This window comes from Podarcis cretensis (genome assembly GCF_951804945.1).
Source record: "Podarcis cretensis genome assembly, chromosome: 14".
Lineage (NCBI taxonomy): Eukaryota > Metazoa > Chordata > Lepidosauria > Squamata > Lacertidae > Podarcis > Podarcis cretensis.
In genome coordinates, this window is record NC_137183.1 from 17,687,030 (window position 1) to 17,707,552 (window position 20,523).

The window sequence follows — 20,523 nt, forward strand, 5'->3', positions numbered from 1 at the left end:
AAAGGTACTGGGTTCTGCTCTATATCTCCATTGTGAAGACAGATGCAAACAAATCATTCTGCTTCTCTGCAATCTCTTTGTCCTCCCTTGTTGTCGAGGGGTCTTCCTAGATGGTTTCCTGCTACTAATATATTTGAAGAACTTCTCCTTGTTGGTCTTTATTTTTACAGTAACGTGTTCCTCAAAGTCTTTCCCCCCTAAAGCATCCCTTACTGTCTGTCTGCACTTTTGGGGCCACAGTTTGTGTTCCTTTTCATTCTCTTCATTTGAAGGAAACCTTCTTGCCTCTAATAGCTTCTCTCACTCTACTTGTTAATCATGCCAGTGTCCTCTTGTCTCTTATGGTACTTTTCCTGGATCTGTGGTATACACTCCAGCTGAGTATCTAATAGCGTGTTTGGAGCTAAAAGCATTTTGGAGTGATTTGACCCTCTTGACTTTCCGTTTCAAGATTTCTTTTTTTTTAAAAAACCCACCAGTCTCCTCATTTGTTGGGATACTTCAGTCAGTAGAGCGTGAGACTCTTAAATCTATGATATTCCTCTCTCAAAATCAGATGTGACCGTGTTGGATTTTCTAGGCAATTGGCTACTTACATGTTTATTTAATATAACAGGACTATGGTGTCCACTCCCAATTGGCTCAACAATGCTCCATCTTGCACCAGGCCCTGGGTGCTACTCCAAGATGGCTTTCTCTGAAATGCTACCAGTTCCATGTGCAGGGCCAGACAGACAGGCTCAGCTTTGTGGTCTCAATATCGAAATGAGACGATGGTGTCAGGAGGAAGGTTTTGGATTCATAGGCACTGGGGAACATTATGGGGCAAGCTAGGCCTGTAGTTGAATGCTCATGAAGTAAGTTATATATTTATTAATTTATTAAACTGATATGGAAATGTGGAAAATTGAACCAAAGGTTGGAAAAATGAGGGGGAAAACCCCCTGAAATTGAACGATTCACACTAGGTGCAAATTTGCGATGGGTGGAGTAGTCAGACCATAGGTTGAATGATTGGTTAATGGTACTCAGTTACTACAGAACGGAAATAGGCCCGAAAGCTTATTATGTCTGCCAGCAGTTGATTTAATTAAAACAGCATCTTTCTCCACAGAGATTCTTACACCCACAAGCACTTGCCACTCTTTCTCGCAATAGATAAATAATTAGTTCGCTGTACCGAAAACCTCACAACTTAGACATTGCCAACTCAGTGGTTACATCAGTTAATTAATGTCTATTGATAGACATTGCATCATGGTAAGGAACACATGATGTCCTCTGCTGCTGAATAAGTCATAGCTTTACCTTTCAAGACAGAATAGACTAAATGTAGCCACATAGGCGTTGTTGTTGTTGGCATTTGTCTGTCTCAAGAGACAATGGAATGCACCCCCAGGGGTGTAGTCAAACCGCAGGAGGATAACTGCGCCCGAGACTAGCTGCAGAGACTAATAATTCAGCTTGTTATTTGACTCCCACAAAGAGCTGATTCACACCCCTAGCAGATAGTACTGCGATGATGGACCAGTGGTCTGACTTGGTTCAAGGCAACTTCCTACATTCCTGAAAAAAGTGTGTTCTGCCTGTAAAAATGGTCGATTCCCACTCATCCAGACAAGCTTGGCACCCATTCCAAGTCTCTTTTGTCAGCTCTGAAGTGGCTGCTTACTTCTGCTCATCAATCTAAACCTGAAGGAAGCCTTGGCTGGTGTTGCAGTTGGCACAGATTCTTCTAGGTGATTCATGAGGACCGAAGTGCCTCAGCACACAAGCCACAAATTGAATTTCACCAGCTCTTCCCTTCTGCCAGTTAGGAGACAAAACAAATAGTTGCTATTTCCACCCCTGTCCTCCTCATGATCCCTTTGTTCTATCTGAAAGCTCAAGTCCTGATGCTGATGCTGCAGATGTGTGCTGGAAATGTTTACTGCTGCTCTTCAAGCAACTTGGAGAAAGGCCCCCTCTTAAACGCTGGTGTTGGATAATTTCCAGGTATTTGTGAAACCACGTGGAGCTGGACTCGGGAAGAGCACCCTGCTGTCCACATTCCCACCAAGATGGCGCAAGAGAGAAGTGTGTCCTGGGGAAAAAGGAGAAGAAATCACTAAGGCACTTGTGGTCTGTGGATAATCAGGTAGAGTAAGGACCTCTGGAGAAGCAGGCTGCCACTCTGCCAGGGAGCTGACGAGCAGAACAGGTCATTCACAGATCAGAGAAAGGCAGTGAAACACGGGCTAACTTACAGTTAGGTAAAGGTAAAGGGACCCCTGACCATTAGGTCCAGTCGTGACCGACTCTGGGGTTGCGGCGCTCATCTTGCTTTATTGGCCGAGGGAGCCGGCGTACAGCTTCCGGGTCATGTGGCCAGCATGACTAAGCCGCTTCTGGCGAACCAGAGCAGCGTACGGAAACACCGTTTAGCTTCCTGCCGGAGCGGTACCTATTTATCTACTTGCACTTTGTTTTTTGTTTTTTTAATATAATTTTTTATTAATTTCCACAAAAAGAATATATAACACATCACAATTTCAACTTTAACAGATTTTCCAATTTTGGACTTCCCTCAGCCTCTCTGACAATCATCCAAATTTGATTTTTAAATACACAGTTCTTAAATTCGCTATTGCCTTTCGAAAACCATTTGAGACCTGTTTTTCTTTTTTGCAATATTTCTTTGACTTTTACAGAGCTTCTTTAAATGCCACTAACGTTATTTCTCTGTCACTTATACCTTCCCAATAGTCCACCCACTTTCTCCAGTCCTCGATAAACTTTAGATCTCGTAAATATCTAATCTTCCCTGTCAATTTGTCCAGTTCTGCATAGTCCATCAACTTTGTTCTCCACTCCTCCATTGTTGGTACTTGTTCTTGTTTCCAGTTCTGGGCCAGTAATATTCTCGCCGCTGTTACTGCATATTGGAAAAGTTTGCAATCCTTTCTATTTATTTCATTTCCTATAATTCCTAGAAGAAAAGCCTCTGGTTTCTTAACAAATGTATATTTCAACATCTTCTTCAATTCATTATATATCAGTTCCCAGAAGCTCTTCACTTTTTTACATTCCCACCACATATGATAAAAAGTGCCATCATTTTCTTTACATTTCCAATATTTCTTACATGTTTTATACATTTTTGCAAGTTTTACCGGTGTAATATACCATCTATACATCATTTTCATTATATTCTCTTTTAACGCTGTACATGCAGTAAATTTCATGTTTTCATTCCATAATTTAATCCAATCATCCATTTGTATATTATATCCAAAATCCCTGGCCCATTTTATCATAACCGATTTAACTTCTTCATCTTTGGTGTGCCATTCCAACAAAATTTTATACATTTTAGATAATATCTTAAATTCATTATTTATTATTTCTGTTTGAAATTTTGACTCTTTCTCTGCATACCCGTACTCCTTAAGATCCTTCTTAAACATTTCATTTGTTTGTAGGTAATGCAACCAGTCATACACATGCTCTTTTACCTCTTCATAAGGTTTCATTTTCCATCTCCCCCCTTCCTTGACAATTAACTCTCCATATGTAGCCCAATTTTTCCTCATATTAGTTTTTTTAACACTCATAACCTCTAATGGAGACAACCAGTGTGGAGTTTTTGGTTCGAGTAGGTTTTTATACCTATCCCAAACTTCTTTCAACGATCTTCGGAAAATGTGGTTCTCAAAGCCTACATAACCTTTCTTCTTTCCAGACCATAGATATGCGTGCCACCCAAATCTATTATCATATCCTTGTAAGTCTAGCAACTCCGTATTATCTAGTTTTATCCATTCCTTTAACCAGCAGAGACACACTGCTTCATAATATAATTTCAGGTCTGGCAGGGCGAAGCCTCCTCTTTCTTTCGCATCTGTTAGTAACTTAAATTGAATTCTAGGCTTCTTGCACTTTGACGTGCTTTCGAACTGTTAGCTTGGCAGGAGCTTACCCCGTTGCAGGAATTCGAACCGCTGACCTTCTGATCGGCAAGTCCTAGGCTCTGTGGTTTAACCCACAGTGCCACCTGCGTCCCTTGACTTATAGTTAGTTTCTTTATTAAGGAAGCAGAACAGAGAACAGAAAGAGACTTCTAAGGGTTGCTCCTGTCTAGATGAAGCATTTGCCTGAAGTGGCTTGTAACTCCCTATCCCTCTGTGTCAGGCCCGTTCCTCTGGCTACAGCAGGGTCCCCAAACTAAGGCCCATGGGCCGGATAAGGCCCGAGGGACTCGTTTATCCAGCCTGTGGCGACCCCCGCCACCTGCTGCCGCCGCCCGCTCTTACTGGTGCTGTGCTGCGCAGCTGCCAGTTCCGGGTCGGAGGAGCACTGGAAATAGCTTGTGTGCATGTGCAAGCGTTATTTGCGCATGCACAAGCGTTATTTCTAGTGCACATCCGGGTCGGAGGAGGCTCGTGCACATGCGCACAAGCCATTTCCGGTGCGGAAGTGCGCCGGAATTAGCTTGTGTGCACGCATATGGGCACGCGCTCCCCCGCCCTCCGGCCCGCTTCACGATCGGCGCTGGAGACACCGGCCTGAGTCGTGGTAAATTCGCTGACCCCTGGTCTACAGCAAGCCCCTAGGGACTCTTTCTGTTTCTAAAGGTAAAGGGACCCCTGACCATTAGGTCCAGTCGTGACCGACTCTGGGGTTGCGGCGCTCATCTCGCTTGATTGGCTGAGGGAAGCCGGCGTACAGCTTCTGGGTGATGTGGCCAGCATGACTAAGCCGCTTCTGGCAAACCAGAGCAGCACACGGAAACACGTTTACCTTCCTGCCGGAATGGTACCTATTTATCTACTTGCACTTTGACGTGCTTTCGAACTGCTAGGTTGGCAGGAGCAGGGACCGAGCAATGGGAGCTCACCCCGATGCAGGGATTTGAACTGCCGACCTTCTGATAGGCAAATCCTAGGCTCTGTGGTTTAACCCACAGCGCCACCTGCGTCCCTCACTTCTGTTTCTACCTGGCCCTTTATTCGGTAATATGCCATAGGCGGCTTGTTCTGGGAGTGGGGAGGGGGCTTGCAGGCTGTCAGCAGAGAAGCTGTCAGAGTGCTCTGTGGTGGAATTGCCAAGTCTGATCCCTGTCTCTGCCCTGTGCTGGGGCACCTGCCTGTTTCCTCCTCTTCATCATCTTTCAAGCTCCCAGTCTCCAGTGCTTCCCAGCTCTTCCCTTCTTCTGGGGTGTGGCTGGTTTATCACCTCCAGGACCCAGGATTCAAATCCTCTCCCTCTGTACTTTCCCTGGCGGCCTCTTGGTCAGGCAGTTGCCAACATTCTCCCTCATCCATCCAGTCCCTGATACACCCAGTGGTATTCACTTCTGCATTATCTAAGAGCTGCCCTATACTGTGTCAGATAAATTGGTCCACTTACCTTGGTTTTGTCTTCCCTGACTGGCAGCAGTTCGGCAGGACTTCAGACAGGTGTGTCTCGTAGCCCTACCTAGCAATGCTGGGGATTATACCTGGGAGCTTTTTCATGCAAAAGAGATGCTCTACCACAACTGAGTCTTCTTGCTCAGTTCCAATAGCATGAGCTCAGCATCTCCCACACTGGACGTTCCCCTGTAAACATAACCACAATTTATTGGTTGCCAAGAGTGGACACTCACCATCATATCAGTTCTGAGTGGATGAGAGGTACACAGAGGTGCTAAGATAGGGTTGCCATTTCAAAAAGTGAAAATCCGCCCCAACAAAAATTTAAAAATTTGGCTATATAATTTGGAACTAATGTGATTTGGAACCAATGTGATTTGATTGGCCTGTTAATAAAAATTATATTTTAAAAAAAAAGTTGAAAATCCGGACACACACACAAAAAAGAAGGCTTGTGAGCTCTTTTTAATGAAATTCACCAAAATCTACACTTCTGCCATACACCTGGATTTTCCTGGACATTTCAGCGATTTCTGCCTGGACATTCTTTACAAGGGCTGAATAATGGCTATGTCTGAGAAATTCTGGACATTTGGCAACCCTAGCTAAGACCTTCTCTCTATGAGCGAACATGGAGGTGGCTGATGAAGGTGCCTTTTTCCATTTTGAGGGGGCAGCTGAATGGGGTGGGGGCATACCCATGCCCTTTTGTGGTCCAGTCACCTTTTCTGCTCTTTTAGATGTGGCAGCCATTTTGTGTTATGCCATTTTTTGTCCGGCATCTGCAGCACTTCGGCAAAACTTCGAATGTGCCCATGTATCCAAAAAAGTTGGCAGCCCCTCTCCTCGAGGGCCACAGGTTCCCCATCCCTGGTGATAAGATGAATGATAAACTATATATATAAGGAAATAAATACAATCACCCACATACACACTCACACCCCTTTACAATTACCGGGTACTCAATTCGTTCCGGAGGTCCGTTCTTAACCTGAATCTTTTCTTAACCTGAAGCACCACTAATGGGGCCTCCTGCTGCTGCCGCACCACCGGAGCACAATTTCTGCTCTCATCCTGAAGCAAAGTTCTTAACCCAAGGTACTATTTCTGGGTTAGCGGAGTCTGTAACCTGAAGCGTATGTAACCCGAGGTACCACTGTACTTGTATTTCTAAATAGTTGTTCGCTTTTGCAGGAATCTAGAGGAGGCTCACACATAAAATGAGTTACTTCTTTTATTGTCTTATTTTGGATGTAGAACCCCTCCTCAATGTGTTGGGTGAGATACACATCAGGGTGTATTGACGCTGAAAAGAATAAATCCCTCTAACTGTGTTACTTTGGGCTTGAAATTGCATTGTGAAATATCATCAGCAGCTGATATCCTCTACAAAGCTACATCCCTAAATGTGGATGCCGATTTGGACAGATGAACTACTTATCTTAATATACATTAGGATGGATGGATAATGCTTATCATTACAGTGAACTGACATCCCCCCCCCTTTCTGTTATATTTGCAATAAAAATCTGTCTGTCTGTCTGTCTGTCTGTATAAATGTACTGACCTAGATCCCAGCTTCAATTTCTGCACCTTTAGCCTGAAGGGCACAGTTAGAGCAGATTAGGCATGTGTCAATATGGTGTCTGCAAATTGGCTCCCACAAGAACTGAGCTGCTCATTGTTCCCAGCTAACACTGTCTAATAATAATCCATTTTCTCCCCATTTCGGAATAGCGAGCTGCATTTGCATTCAAAATGATTTTAACAAATACAGCACAAGGAGGCAGCGCCTGGTGCAAAATGAACTGGGAATCGTTTCACGCATTTGGGGTTGTTAACAAAGTGAGCCTGCCTGCCTATTGGATGCCATCTGTCTGGTTATGGACAGCCCTGTCAAAGAAGGGGAGGGAAAAGATCTTGAGAGAGTTGGCAGCTGCCCAGCTTGCCTCCGTTCTGCTTTCTAGTGTTTCCATAACAGATGTTCTGCCACATGCCCGGGGTTGCTGCAGAAGAGTTGATGTGTGCACTCAAAAATAGGTGATTTTCTTTTAAGGCACAAGAGATGGTCTCTCGCCTTCTGCAAGGCAGGTTTCGAAGATAGGAGTGCATCTGTGGGAGAGAATCCTGCCTTCACTTTTATTTTTATTTCCCTCAAAGATGGGGGGAGATTTGGATGCGAGGCATGGTTGCCCACCTGATTGAATTCTGGCAAGCAGGCAGCACTGTTTGTTGCAAGCAAGACCTTCTTGTTTGATTCTAGGGGAGGCTGGTCGAAGAAGGGCACTGCCACACCGACCTCACTCTGCCCACCAACTACCTGCGTTCTTACCTTCAACCAGCCCAGAGGGTGGTACTGTCTATCAGCTTCTTCTTCCTAAGTCTCAGTCTTGCCTCTGTATAACTCAGCAGTACAAGAGGATGAGGGCAAAACTAGAATTAGCTGGGTCTCCCTGCCTTCCATCCTGCTCACCCTCAAAATTCCCTCTTACCAATGCCTGTTGGTTGATTGTAGAAGGAAGCTCCCTCCAGGTCCTGTTTGAGACATGTACTTCCTGAGGCAAAGGATAAGAATGCACCTTTCTGAATCTGACGTTATCCACCCAGATGCTAACAACAACAGCAAGATACGGCAAAGAACTCGAAAACTGTGTAGTGTGTGACTGTTTTTTGTTGTATTTTGTATTATTACCTCCTGCTTCACGTAATCCCAACAAGTGATGTCGTTCATTCTGCTTCTATGTAATTCAAGCAAGGTGTGAAGACATTTCAGCATTTACAGACGGTGCTTTTTAGTTCCTTAAAAAAAGCAAAAAGTGATTGCTTCCCTTTGGTCCTTCAGTCTGTCAAGCTTCGTTGGCTGTCAATGAGGTGGCAGAACAGAGTTATCATCTGCCTGCAGCAAGACCTGTTACTGCTGATAGGCGAAGGGATTTCTTTTCCCCCTGTAGGAATAAAATGGAGACAGACAGAGAGGCAAATTCAAGCATGCAACATACAACAGGCTATATATCTTCTTAGCAAAAGCAGTCTGTGTGCACTTTCTGTTTCAGGAACTTGGACGTTCAAAATGCTTAACAGGATTATCTTGTAGAGGCTGTGTGGGTGTGTGAACAGGATGACAACGGGGCATCGTTTAGATAAATCCTCTACTTCCCAAGGATGATCTTGGTGAGGCAAATTCTGTGCTGTGGAAAGATGCTCCTCCCCCACAAAAAAATAACAAAAATGATACTGTGGTGTAATTAGATTGGGAAGAACCATAGCTCAGTGCTAGAGCAAGTGTTTTGCATGTAGGAGATCCTGGATTCAATCTCCACTATCTTCAGATAGGACAGGGAAAGAATAATAATAATAGTAATAATAATACACAACCTTGAGGACAGAAAGTGAGGAGGAATTAAAGAACCTTTTAATGAGGGTGAAATAGGAGAGCGCGAAATATGGTCTGAAGCTCAACATCAAAATAACTAAGATCATGGCCACTGGTCCCATCACCTCCTGGCAAATAGAAGGGGAAGAAATGGAGGCAGTGAGAGATTTTACTTTCTTGGGGTCCATGATCACTGCAGATGGTGACAGCAGTCACGAAATTAAAAGACACCTGCTTCTTGGAAGAAAAGCAATGACAAACCTAGACAGCATCTTAAAAAGCAGAGACATCACCTTGCCAACAAAGGTCCGTATAGTTGAAGCTATGGTTTTCCCCGTAGTGATGTATGGAAGTGAGAGCTGGACCATAAAGAAGGCTGATCGCTGAAGAATTGATGCTTTTGAATTCTGGTGCTGGAGGAGACTCTTGACAGTCCCATGGACTGCAAGAAGATCAAACCTATCCATTCTGAAGCCCTGAGTGCTCACTGGAAGGACAGATCCTGAAGCTGAGGCTCCAATACTTTGGACCATAAAGAGCTAGATGGACCAATGGTCTGATTCAGTACAGGGCAGCTTGTGATGATCTATCATGAAGTCGCTGGTCACGTCGCCTGAGATATGTCTTCAGGCAGAAAGAACAAAGATCCTCAGCATCGCCTTCTAATAGATTCTGGCCACAAACAAATCACACACACCCTCCACACGCAAGTCACCCATGATAATACTGAATGTTTGGGTTTCCCCCCTCTAATCATATTCTAAAATTAGTCCGTGTAGTAAATCGATCCATCAAATAATAAGTATGTCAAGGAAAATAAAATAAATATTCGAGAAGAAGAAGAAGAGTTTGGATTTGATATCCCACTTTACTACTACCCTAAGAAGTCTCAAATCAGCTAAGAATCTCCCCCCCCCCAACAAACACTCTGTGAGGTGAGTGGGGCTGAGAGACCTCAGAGAAGTGTGACTAGCCCAAGGTCACCCAGCAGCTGCATGTGGAGGAGTGGGGAAGCGAACCTGGTTCACCAGATTATGAGTCCACTGCTCTTAACCACTACACCACACGGGCTCTCGATCTTAAGGAGCTTAAGATAGTGCACAGGGTTCCTCTGCTCCCACATCACAACAACCCTGTGAGGTAGGTTACACTGCGGGTAGTAACCATCTCAGGCCATTCTGGGAGTTTCATCGCTAAACAAGGATTTGAATCCAGATCCTCAAAGCGTGGGACCCCAGTGGCTTTTAGCAATTATGTTCATGTCTTCTGATCCATAGGTCTGCGGTCTTTTGTAGAGAGGCTTTTGGTGTTTTATATCTTCATTGTAAGAAACAGCAACACACCAAGCTCATGCAGCGATGTGGGGTGATTGACCGGTGCTGTGGTGCTAGACAAGGAATGGTGAATGGTTCACTGCTACGGATGCAGACATCTGCCACCCAGCAGCAAACGTCACTCTCTTTTTGCAGATGTCCAAATGTTAAAAATGCAGGTAAGGAATAAAAGTTTAATGCCTGTGAAATGACTGGGAACTCTGGAAAAGACGCAGCATATGGTATATATAATTCCAAGTGATAAAAAGATAAGCACCACAAAGTATTTATGATTATGGAAGGGGGCTATAGTCCTGAAATTTGTCATATATAAACTAAACCAGGAAATGAGCTTTGAATCCGATCGCAGGCAACAATTATACCAGGGATTGCACTGAACAAATGAGAACCACTGTTTATAACAGTTCAGGAGCATTTCGTGAAATTAAAGGGGAGGCAATTGTGGTTTAACTGATCTGTGACAGAAAGCAGAAAAGGTGCACTCTTGTCTACTATGAGAATATCAGATAGTGAGACTTGTGAATGCCAAACAGAACACACACACACAAGTGCACAAGTATTTGTGCATAGGTACGCACTTATGTGTGTAGGCATGCGAACACATTCACACTCATACACAACCCTCGTTGTAGTTGAGGATACATGATTGCAAACATTCCACTTGCTTAGTCAATCTCAATATCCACACCGATTCCGATACTGTCTGAAGGCTGTCAATCACCTCCAAGTGACAATTCTGACTTAAAGGGCAAAATAAAAAGGGTCTGCATCCTTTCATATGCCATATTTCACATGTATGTGAAGGCTCAGTTATGTAGACATATTAGCTGCTGCAAGAAGCCTCCTAGCTCTTAGCCACATCAGAACAAAGTGACAGGATTATTTATAAAGACACAGTTCTCCCCGCCCCAAGCCATTCAGCAAATACACAGAACAATATATATATATATATTTTAAAAACCCCATTCTTACCTTTTGGATCAGAGGCAGGTGCCAATGGTTCAGGCCCCTACATGTGGTTAACCAGCATACTAGGACACAGACCATGCTCTCCGCCTGCAGGTGATGCTTGTGATGTAGATACTGGACCACTTTTTGACAGCTGATAGTCTGGGAGAGAGGCTGGAGTTATTTAGCATCTTTGCATTCACGGCAAGTCAGACCGTGCAGCGGGAGCATCTATATTTAATTTGGCAGTCGCTCTGGATGACCTCAAAGGCTTTTTCATTTTCTTGCTCTGGTTCTCTCTCTCTCTCTCTCTCTCTCTCTCTCTCTCTCTCTCTCTCTCTCTCTCTCTGCCTTCGTCTTCATTGCTTAGCAACAATCAAGGGTGAACTTGCTCTTAAGCCAAGCACCACTACAGATATGGCTCCGATCTCTGCCGGCTGAGTGCATCCTAGTCAACCTTTCCGTTTCGCATCTCCCACCGCTTGGCATTTCCCTCCACCCTTTCCTGTCTTGCTCTTCCACTCAGGCAGAAGTTTTCACTCTTTCCCCCCTCCCAATTTCAAACACATTGCAGTAGATGGGGAGGCAGCTTCTAAAACAAACGACAAGGCGCGGTGGAGCAAGGAGTTTTATTGGATGCCAATAGGTGAATGCAAGGTTGAACTGCACAACTGAGTAACAGCCAGGAAGGGGGGGGGGTGTCAGGAAGTGGTTAACCCCTGCTTTTCCTTGAAATTAATTCCTGTACTTGATAAGAGCCCATATAATTAGGACTATCAATGACAACAAGTCATGATGGCTAGGCTTGGCTTCCACAGTTGGAGGCAGTAATGCTTCAAAATATCATTTGCTGGAAACCAAACCAGGGGAGAGTACTCCTATGCTCAAAGCCTGCTTGTGGGTTTCCCTCAAGCATCTGGTTGGCCACTGTGAGAACAGAATGCTGACTGCATGGACCTTTGGCCTGGTATGTCCCACAGAGGAACTTACGGTCTTCAAACAAAAACATCTTGGAGATCCCGGGCCACAGAGAGGTTAGGCTGGCCTCAACTAGAGCCAGGGCTTTTTCAGCTGTGGCTCCAATCTGGTGGAACGCTCTGTCACAAGAGACTAGGGCCCTGCGAGACTTGACATCTTTCCGCAGGGCCTGCAAGACAGAGCTGTTCCACCAGGCCTTTGGCCAGGGCACAGCCTGACTCCCTCCTTTGGCAATCTTCACAGAACTCTAGCCCAGTGGTTGCCATCAATTTGATTTGAATTAATTTTATAATGAAATGATTTTAGAATGTTGTACTATTTTATTGTTGTTAGCTGCCCTGAGCCCGGCTTTGGCTGGGGAGGGCAGGATATAAATAAAATTTATTATTATTATTATTATCCAGCAGGCTCTTCATAGGCAGGGCCGTCTTACCCATAGGTGCTAGGGGTGTGGGGCACCCGGGTGCCGGGCTCTCAGGGGCACCAGGATGAGAGTCCAGGGCCTGATAATTGAGTCCAGGGAAGAGCCTGCCTGTCGGTCAGAGCGCCGCAGCAGGATCTTCTGTTGCCGTGGCTCTGTGCCATGAGTTTGGGGGCAACCAAGCCAGCAAGACGCTGAGGTGGCTGGCCGGCTCCAACCTCCTGTACGCCTAGAACTGGGCAACCTGGGGGGGGGGGGCGCCAGGCTGATTTTTGCACCCCGGCGCTGCATATGCTTAAGACAGCCCTGTTCGTATGTTGCTATGTGCATTAACAAATCTGCTGCCTTGTAGGAGTGCTGGCTACTTGGACTCCTGCAAATACACCAGTAATTGCAAAAATTGTTATCACTTCCCAGTGATCTGTCCTCTGTGAGAAATTGGAACACACAAGGATCTCTGGCGCCAGAACTTCTCAATGCTCAGAGAACATGCCCCTGCACTGGACTTCTTTTATCCTGCCATTTAACGTGGAAGACCTTGCGAGAACAATCTGATGGCCTCTCGACAGCGGTACTTAGAACGATCACCTGTGCAAACCCACATTGTTTTGAAGCCCATTCAAAGTTGCCTAAAGGAGCTTGCTGTCAAGTTCATTCAGTCGCTAAGCTGGATTTCATTGAACAGCTAATTCTCTCCCACTCTCTTTTCTCTCGGCCACCTAATGGATCAAGCAAGTTCAAGTGGAGATAAATGGATACAAGAGGCTAGCAAATAACTAAGCATCACAGCATCCTCTGCTGATACGCTTAGCTGAGGTTTTAGCTCCTAAACCTTGCAAAATCCAGCACCCTGCTGCCCCTCCTAAGGATTAAGAACAGGCTGTAAACTAGCTATACTCCTGATTCTCAAGAGAATCAAAATGATAAGAAATAGCGACGGGCAAGGAATGTATTTTAAATGCATATATACATAAAATGTGTCTGTTCCAACCTGAACAACCTTTGCTTGTATCCCACTGCCTCTTGCACTGAGTATCCCCTTATGTCTAAGCCACTTGTGCATTTAAAAAAAGCTATTATGTGAACATTTAATGCGAAAAGTATTATATTATATTATAAGCCTCCTTTTGAGCATGATCTGCATGATCACCCCACCCACCTGTCCTCGATGTTAGAGCCTCAGGACCGAAAATGAATTTTCCCCTCCCAACCTCCCATATTTCCCACGGGGTGGGGTGGGGTGGGGGAAGGCTTACTTATGTATATGACACCTACAATAATGTATTTAATAATATGTATAATTAGCTATAATTGTGGTTTTAGCAGAAAATGCACTTTTGGGGTCTGTGATCTTGCGTGGTACCCTAAAACATGCATTTTGGGGCACCATGTCCCCCAACCTGCTTTTTGGGGGGGAGGGGAAAACTGTGGTGCAAAACCGCGCAAGATCATAGCAACCAAAATGGCCGCCATGCTCTTGTGATAGAAAACAGGAAAATGGCATTGGGAAAGATAGTGTCCCAGATTTTGGCTTCAAAGTGTGTGTGTGTGTGTGTGTGTGTGTGTGTGTGTGTGATGTATTTCGCAGGTACGTGCAGGAATTTCACAAGGTGGAGTTTGGTGGGTACTTTTAAGATGAAAGGTGAGACCCAAGACTTGTCTTCCAGGTTGTAGGACCTGTTGGCTGTAGGACCTGTTGGTTGTAGGACCTGTTAGCCACCTTTGGGGCTAACCTGTGACCCCCACTCAGAGTTGTGGGGCCCTGAAAGAGGATGGGGGAGGAAGACCTCCCTACCCACCCTGAGGTGTGTGTTTGACAGGAGGGGTGAAGTTAAAGCCACCCACTTTTATGTGCTAAAGTTAGCTAGGTTCCCGCGCAGGCAAGCAGCAAAGAAATTGCATGAAACTAAATATATGTGGCTCCATGTTTTACCCAAGCTCGCCCTGTGTTACACTCCTTTATTTCATGGCTGCAGTCAGAACTACAGCTGTCATTAGACCCAATTTGCATGCATGATTTGCTTCTCGAAGCATCAACGGCTGAATTTATCTGGAGACAGGAAGGTCAGAAAAGTTTAATTGATTGTATAATGCAATTTAAAAAGACTGGCAGGGAATCTCGGGCAATTTTGGGACAGCTGGCTACCAAACCTAAAACGCACAGCAGCTGCGACAGCAGTGGGATTATGATGAGCTACACACACACATTTGCAATATCATGCAAAACGGGATTGGGCAGACACTTGAAAATGGGCAGCAAAAAGTATGCAGGGGTTCACAAACACATGGAGTTGGACTTAATGCTAGTCCTAGTCAGAGCAAACCATATCTTAGGTTCATTAATTTCAGTGGGTCTACTCTGAGTTGGATTACCATTGGGTACAACTCCATGCAACTGGGGCAAAATACTTGACCATTTTCAACCTGGATCCTGGCCTGGTTATGGGGCTTAGATGGACTTTAGTAGCTTTGGAGGACAGTAGTTCTAGGTTACCTCAGGCTTGGGGGCTAAACTTCAAGGTCTTTCTGCCTGGCCCTCAAGACTCTCTAGTAGGGTTGCTACCCATCTCTTGTCCCATTTGGGCTTCAAACAGGACAGCTTTCTCCCATACTCATACTTGGTCAACCCAAAATGGTGGTTGCATTGCTGTTGGTGCAGCTGACGAGAAGCCTGGCCCGATGTGAGCGACAAAAGAGAGAAGGGGGAAGGAACAACCTCCTTTCCCTCTGTCAGGCTCCAGGGAATCGGCTTAGTAAATAAGAAGAGATCAAATGAAAGGAACGTCTTACCAGTTAGATTCTTTAATAATCACAGTGAGAGAACAAATAACAGGTCTACTAAAAATGGGGGTGCTCCCAATTAAGGCTCACTCCCTCCTCCCCATCCCTATTAATCTACATCACTCCTACATCTTGTAATCTGAGTTGTACCTTCTGCACTTTCTGTTCTAACATTTTCTGAGCTCTCTGTGTCTTTGGAGATGGAGGGTGGGTGCTGTCCAGAGACTGTGTGTGCTGGTCCCAGGGGGAGGTTACCGTGGGGCAAGGTCCAGGACCTGAGTTGAGGGTCGGCAGACAGTCTTCCTCGGGCGAAGCGGGGTCCACAGCGAGAAGCCGGGCAAGGACAGGAACTCTGGGGGAACAGGACTGGATGCTGGCCAAAACAGCTCTTCAACGACGTTGCTCCCGCAACCTGGGACCGGGCTGACTGGCCTTTATCTTCTCTGAGGCCAGGGGCGGTCCTGGCCCCCAGGAGACCCGCCTCCCCTGGCCTTAAGGCGAGCACTCCTCCTGGGAGAAACCAGTTCCTTTCGCCTCTCTGCCCTGAGCCTCTGCAGTTCAGGAGAGGCTGAAGGGTTACTGGACCCAGGGGGAGACTCACCTGTAGGCACTGAGTCCTCAACCACCTCCGGAGCCAGAGTGGATTCACCTGGTGCCTGCTCCTGAGGATCCGGCACAGGTGCAGGCGCTTCAGAATCAAGGCCCTGCCCCAGTTCAGCCGGCCCTGGAGGCGGGGACTCCTGTGCAGGCTGGGATTCCTCTGGTTCAGACTCTGAATCGTATTCCCAGGCCATCACACTGTGAATCTGTTAACACTCTCTCTTCCAGTGTCACTTCTCCTAGCTGTTCCCCATCCAGTATTTCCCAGCTTCTGCCTTCTGAACTATGCCCCTCTGCAAACCACTGTTCACAGTCTACACTGTCCTCCTGCTCCTGGGAAGATTCAGGATCATGAGGAGGACCATTCTTCCCCAGTGCATCCCTCCTCAGCACGGTCCCTGACACCCTCCCTCACCCCTCTTTCCTTTCTCCTCGTTGGTACTCCTCCTCAGCCACTGCCTGCCAGTCTAGCATGGTGCATTGCTGCTTGGTCCCCTCCGCCACCACAACCTGACCTCTCCTCTTCCCTCCTCCTCCTCCTTTGTGCTCAAGTCTCTTCTGACGCAAACATGGCAAGAGGCTGGACCTGTGGCTTAGTTGACTATGGGAGCCGACGTCTACCCCTGTCCCCTGCCTGTCCCATATTTCACCTGAGCAAACGTGGCAACCTTAGATACAGAGCTGGTCTTACTTGTGCACAGTCTTCTCAATTCAGCCCCCTGGCTTCCATCCAAACCAGACTGGATCTAGCCCTGAATCCATTCAGGGGGTGGGACTAATGTTTCAGGGATGTGGGTGGCACTGTGGTCTAAACCACTGAGCCTCTTGGGCTTGCCAATCGGAAGGTCGGCGCTTCAAATCCCCGCAATGGAGTGAGCTTCCGTTGCTCTGTCCCTGCGCCTTCCAATCTAGCAGTTTGAAAGCACACCAGTGCAAGTAGATAAATAGGTACTGCTGTGGAGGGAAGGTAAACAGGGTTTTCGTGCACTATGGCTTCCATCATGGTGTCCCGTTGCGCCAAAAGCAGTTTAGTCATGCTGGCCACCTGACCCAGAAAGCTGTCTGTGGACAAACGCTGGCTCCCTCGGCCTGAAAGTGAGATGAGCGCCACAACCCCATAGTCGCCTTTGACTGGACTTAACCGTCCAGCGGTCCTTTACCTGTACCTTACTAACATTTCATTAGAATTTTAACCCCCAACTAAACATATGGTTGGGAGGGGGAAGAAGGAGGTGCTGCGTCTCTTCCCCTGTCCCCCTCCTGACCGAGGACAGGAGCATTCAATCCTACCGAACGCTGCTTCCTTAGTGTGTTCCTGGGCATCGCCCAACTGCAGGCCAATTCCACCCCACACTGGAAAATATTCTTAAATGCTGTCTATATTCTGACTGAGCCCTACACAGGAAGGCCTGACCACGGGCCCTGTAAAAATGCCTGCTTTCCATCCCCAACAAGGCTCCCTTTCACAAGCCACCTTCCCCCCACATTCTTACGCAAATAGTTCTATTTTAATAGCCAAAACCGATATAGCCCCCCAAAATAAAACAGATCCACAATGTTTTAGGAAATGTAAAACTAATTGCTTTCCTTGTTCCTTACGAGGTTGCCAGGCCTTTCGTGTACTTAGAGCCCCGCTGGAATCAACCCACAGAAGAACACTCCTTTGTGGTATGTAAAATGAGGTGAAGGGAGATGGCTGCTGGGTTTATTATTACTATTATTATTAAAGCAGGGCCCTTGCTGCCACCACCACCTAGCTCCAACTTCTTAAACACTTAAGTAAATATATTAGTTTGGCTCACCTCTGGGGATTGGGTTGGACAAGAGAAGCATTCTCTGCTGGTTAGAGTCTGATAATCCCACTTATGCTGAGACGGCAAAGGTAATAAAGCCAATGTTAATGGTGAATTCAGCGAGAACAGGGGTGTGCCTGCACTACGATGTGCCTGGCGATTTCCCCAGCCAAGGGTAAACTCTTTCGCACTTAAGCACTTCTGCACTTAACCAAACGGTCCTTGTTCATCTCATCTTGTTCCCCCTACCCAGTGGCGTCGCAACGGGGGGCAGGGGGCGGTGCGCCCCGGGTTCCATGCCTGCGGGGGTGATAAGAAGTCAGCCTGCAGGGGCTCGGGGCAGTGCGAGCAGCCATTGCACCACTGCAGCTGCATGTGGAGGACCCTCCGTTTGTGGCTGCAGCCATGAGCAGAGGACCCCAGCACCGTCTGTATGGCACCGGAGCGCCACGGCCAGCAAACCGCTATGTACAGCGCATGTGTGGTGTCGCTACGTATGGCACATGCGTCGTACATAGCGCTGTCGCACATGCGCCCTACGTAGCAACACCTGCCCCTGGTGTCACAATGCTTTCCTTCACCCCTGCCCCTACCATGAATGCAAGCGCCACCTCTTTGTGTAGTGGGCTTTCCACTTCGGCTCTGGCTCTGAGAGACATGCAGAGAGCTCTGGTCCTGCAGCTTGACTCTCTCTATGGCTTAAAATCAGGGTGGATAAAAATTGATGATTTTTTTTATTTAAAATTTAAATTGGATTTTTAAAATAAAATTCTTTTGGAGGAAAAAAAATTCTGATGGTTTTTTTTCTATTTAAGTTACAGTATAGCCCATAGGCTATTCACCAGGAAATAAGGATTTGTTTTAAGTTTTTCATATGTGCTAAAATTCATTCTAAACTTCTTCTCCTTCTTCTTCTTCTTCTTCTCCTTCTCCTTCTTCTTCTTCTTCTTCTTCTTCCTCCTCCTCCTCCTCCTCCTCCTCAAAAAATTGTTTAACCACATCAGTTTACAAACATGGACACATATGCTATAATGTTCTTGTTTTAGTTAAATACATTGTTTAAATTGTTATAGAGGAAATTTTATTTTTCTCCTTCCAATAAAATACAGCATAAAAGTTGTCCAAATATAAACAATTAACCTATTAAACTTTGTAATAATTTCATAATTATCTGTCTATGTATTTCTAAGAGTATAACCAAATCAGTAATTTTTGATATGACTGTAAAAACTGCTCTGAAAAACTATTATTTCAAAAATGAAACCTTCATCTGGTCGTAAAGATTAAGATTATACCAGCAAGAACGAGTCTTTCTGTAAAAAAATAATGATTTAAATCAAGTCTTATTGACTAGTGATTCAAATTGTGAATTTAATTGCGATTTAAAATGATTTGATTTAAATCAAATCCACCCTGCTTAAAATGAACCAGACTAGATTCCTAGAGAGGAAAAAGATTTGAGGAGATGGGGAGGGGTCCTCCAGGGCAAAAACACCTCTCTCCAAAGCCTCTTCCTGCCTGGCTTCTCATGTGGGCGGGGAATTTCAAAAGGTGGCTATATATTGGTCCATATATTGTTTCAGAAAGCACAAGTTGTGTAGGTTGCCTTTAAATTGGAATTAAATTTCTCGCCCACTCCTACACAGACCTGACGCTGTTATCTCCAGGGTCAAAGCAAAGGGAGAGTGTTTTCCAGAGCTCTCCCAATTAGCACAGCACCTCTGGATTTCTGTCATCCCAGGGCTGCTGCTTACCTCTCCTTCCCACCTTATAAAGTAGGCAATGGTTTAAATACATCAGCATCCCTCCTAATTCCCCCTGAGAGATTTCCCTCTAACCCTTCAGCAATATTCCAGTTTATAGTTGGTTTCTGCTTGAATTCTGCTCACCTAGTGTGGAAGTGTTTTCTGAAGTAAGCTGATAACCGATCCAGCCACCTAAAGGAAAAACACATCGCAAGACTTACTCCAGCGCACCTCCCCATTTCTCTTCTTTGATTCCTAAGTGTTAAAGCTGTCTTGTCTCTCCTGGTGGTTAATAGGCAGATCCCTGACATCAGGAGAACAAACCAGTTTAACCTGGTCCATTACATTAGTAAGTGGTTAAAGGAGCAGGGTGCTGGAGGAATGCATGGGTCAAATGAAGATTTGGACCTGCCCATAAGAAGATGAAAAATACTGTAATGTAAAACAATGAAGCAGACATCAGCCTTGAGCCAGTTTGTTCCCTAAAACAAATCTTTTCCAAAAGAAGGAATCCTAGAAAGTTGTCTTATACTGAATCGGACCATTGGTCCATCTAGTTCAGTGCTGTCTCCAATGACCAGCAACAGCTCTCTGGAGAACCAGGCAGGGCACATTACCCTAACTGGAGATGCTGGGAATTGCATTTGGGATCTTCTGCATGTACCACAGATGCTCTGCCACTGAGCCTCTGGTCCTCCAGATGTGAAGAATGCAGGAAGCTGCCCTGTACTGAACCACAGACTTTCTGTTATGTGTCTATTACTTATTTCAGAGCTCACTTTAAGCAAGCTTTTATGACTTTAACTGATTTTGTCACTACTGTATCCTTTTTGCTACCTTACTGTAAAAAAAGGCCCCATTAGCTAAAGTGGTACCTAAGGTTAAGAACAGTTTCAGGTTAAGAACGGACCTCTGGAACGAATTAAGTTCTTAACCAGAGGTACCACTGTAGTTATCTCCCGGGCTCTAAGGTTTCTTTGATGAAAATAGGGACGTCCTACCATCTCCACCCATATTTCTCCAGTGAAAATAGGGACGTCCTAAGGAAAAGCGGGACATTCCAGGATCAAATCAGAAACCGGGATGACTTCTGTAGATCTGAGACCATCCCTGGAAAATTGGGACACTTGGAGGATTTGCATACAATTGTCCTTGCA

General features: G+C 45.7%; 1 long non-coding RNA gene across 1 annotated transcript; it reads right to left on the bottom strand.

The window, feature by feature from the left end:
* Nucleotides 1–200: 200 nt before the first annotated feature.
* LOC307203531 lies at nucleotides 201–11,654 on the bottom strand. The gene is made up of 4 exons (XR_013833251.1): nucleotides 11,073–11,654; nucleotides 8,086–8,338; nucleotides 5,389–5,579; nucleotides 201–2,083 (listed from the first exon to the last, which is right to left on the bottom strand). It is a non-coding gene; the product is annotated as an uncharacterized lncRNA (long non-coding RNA).
* Nucleotides 11,655–20,523: the final 8,869 nt, after the last annotated feature.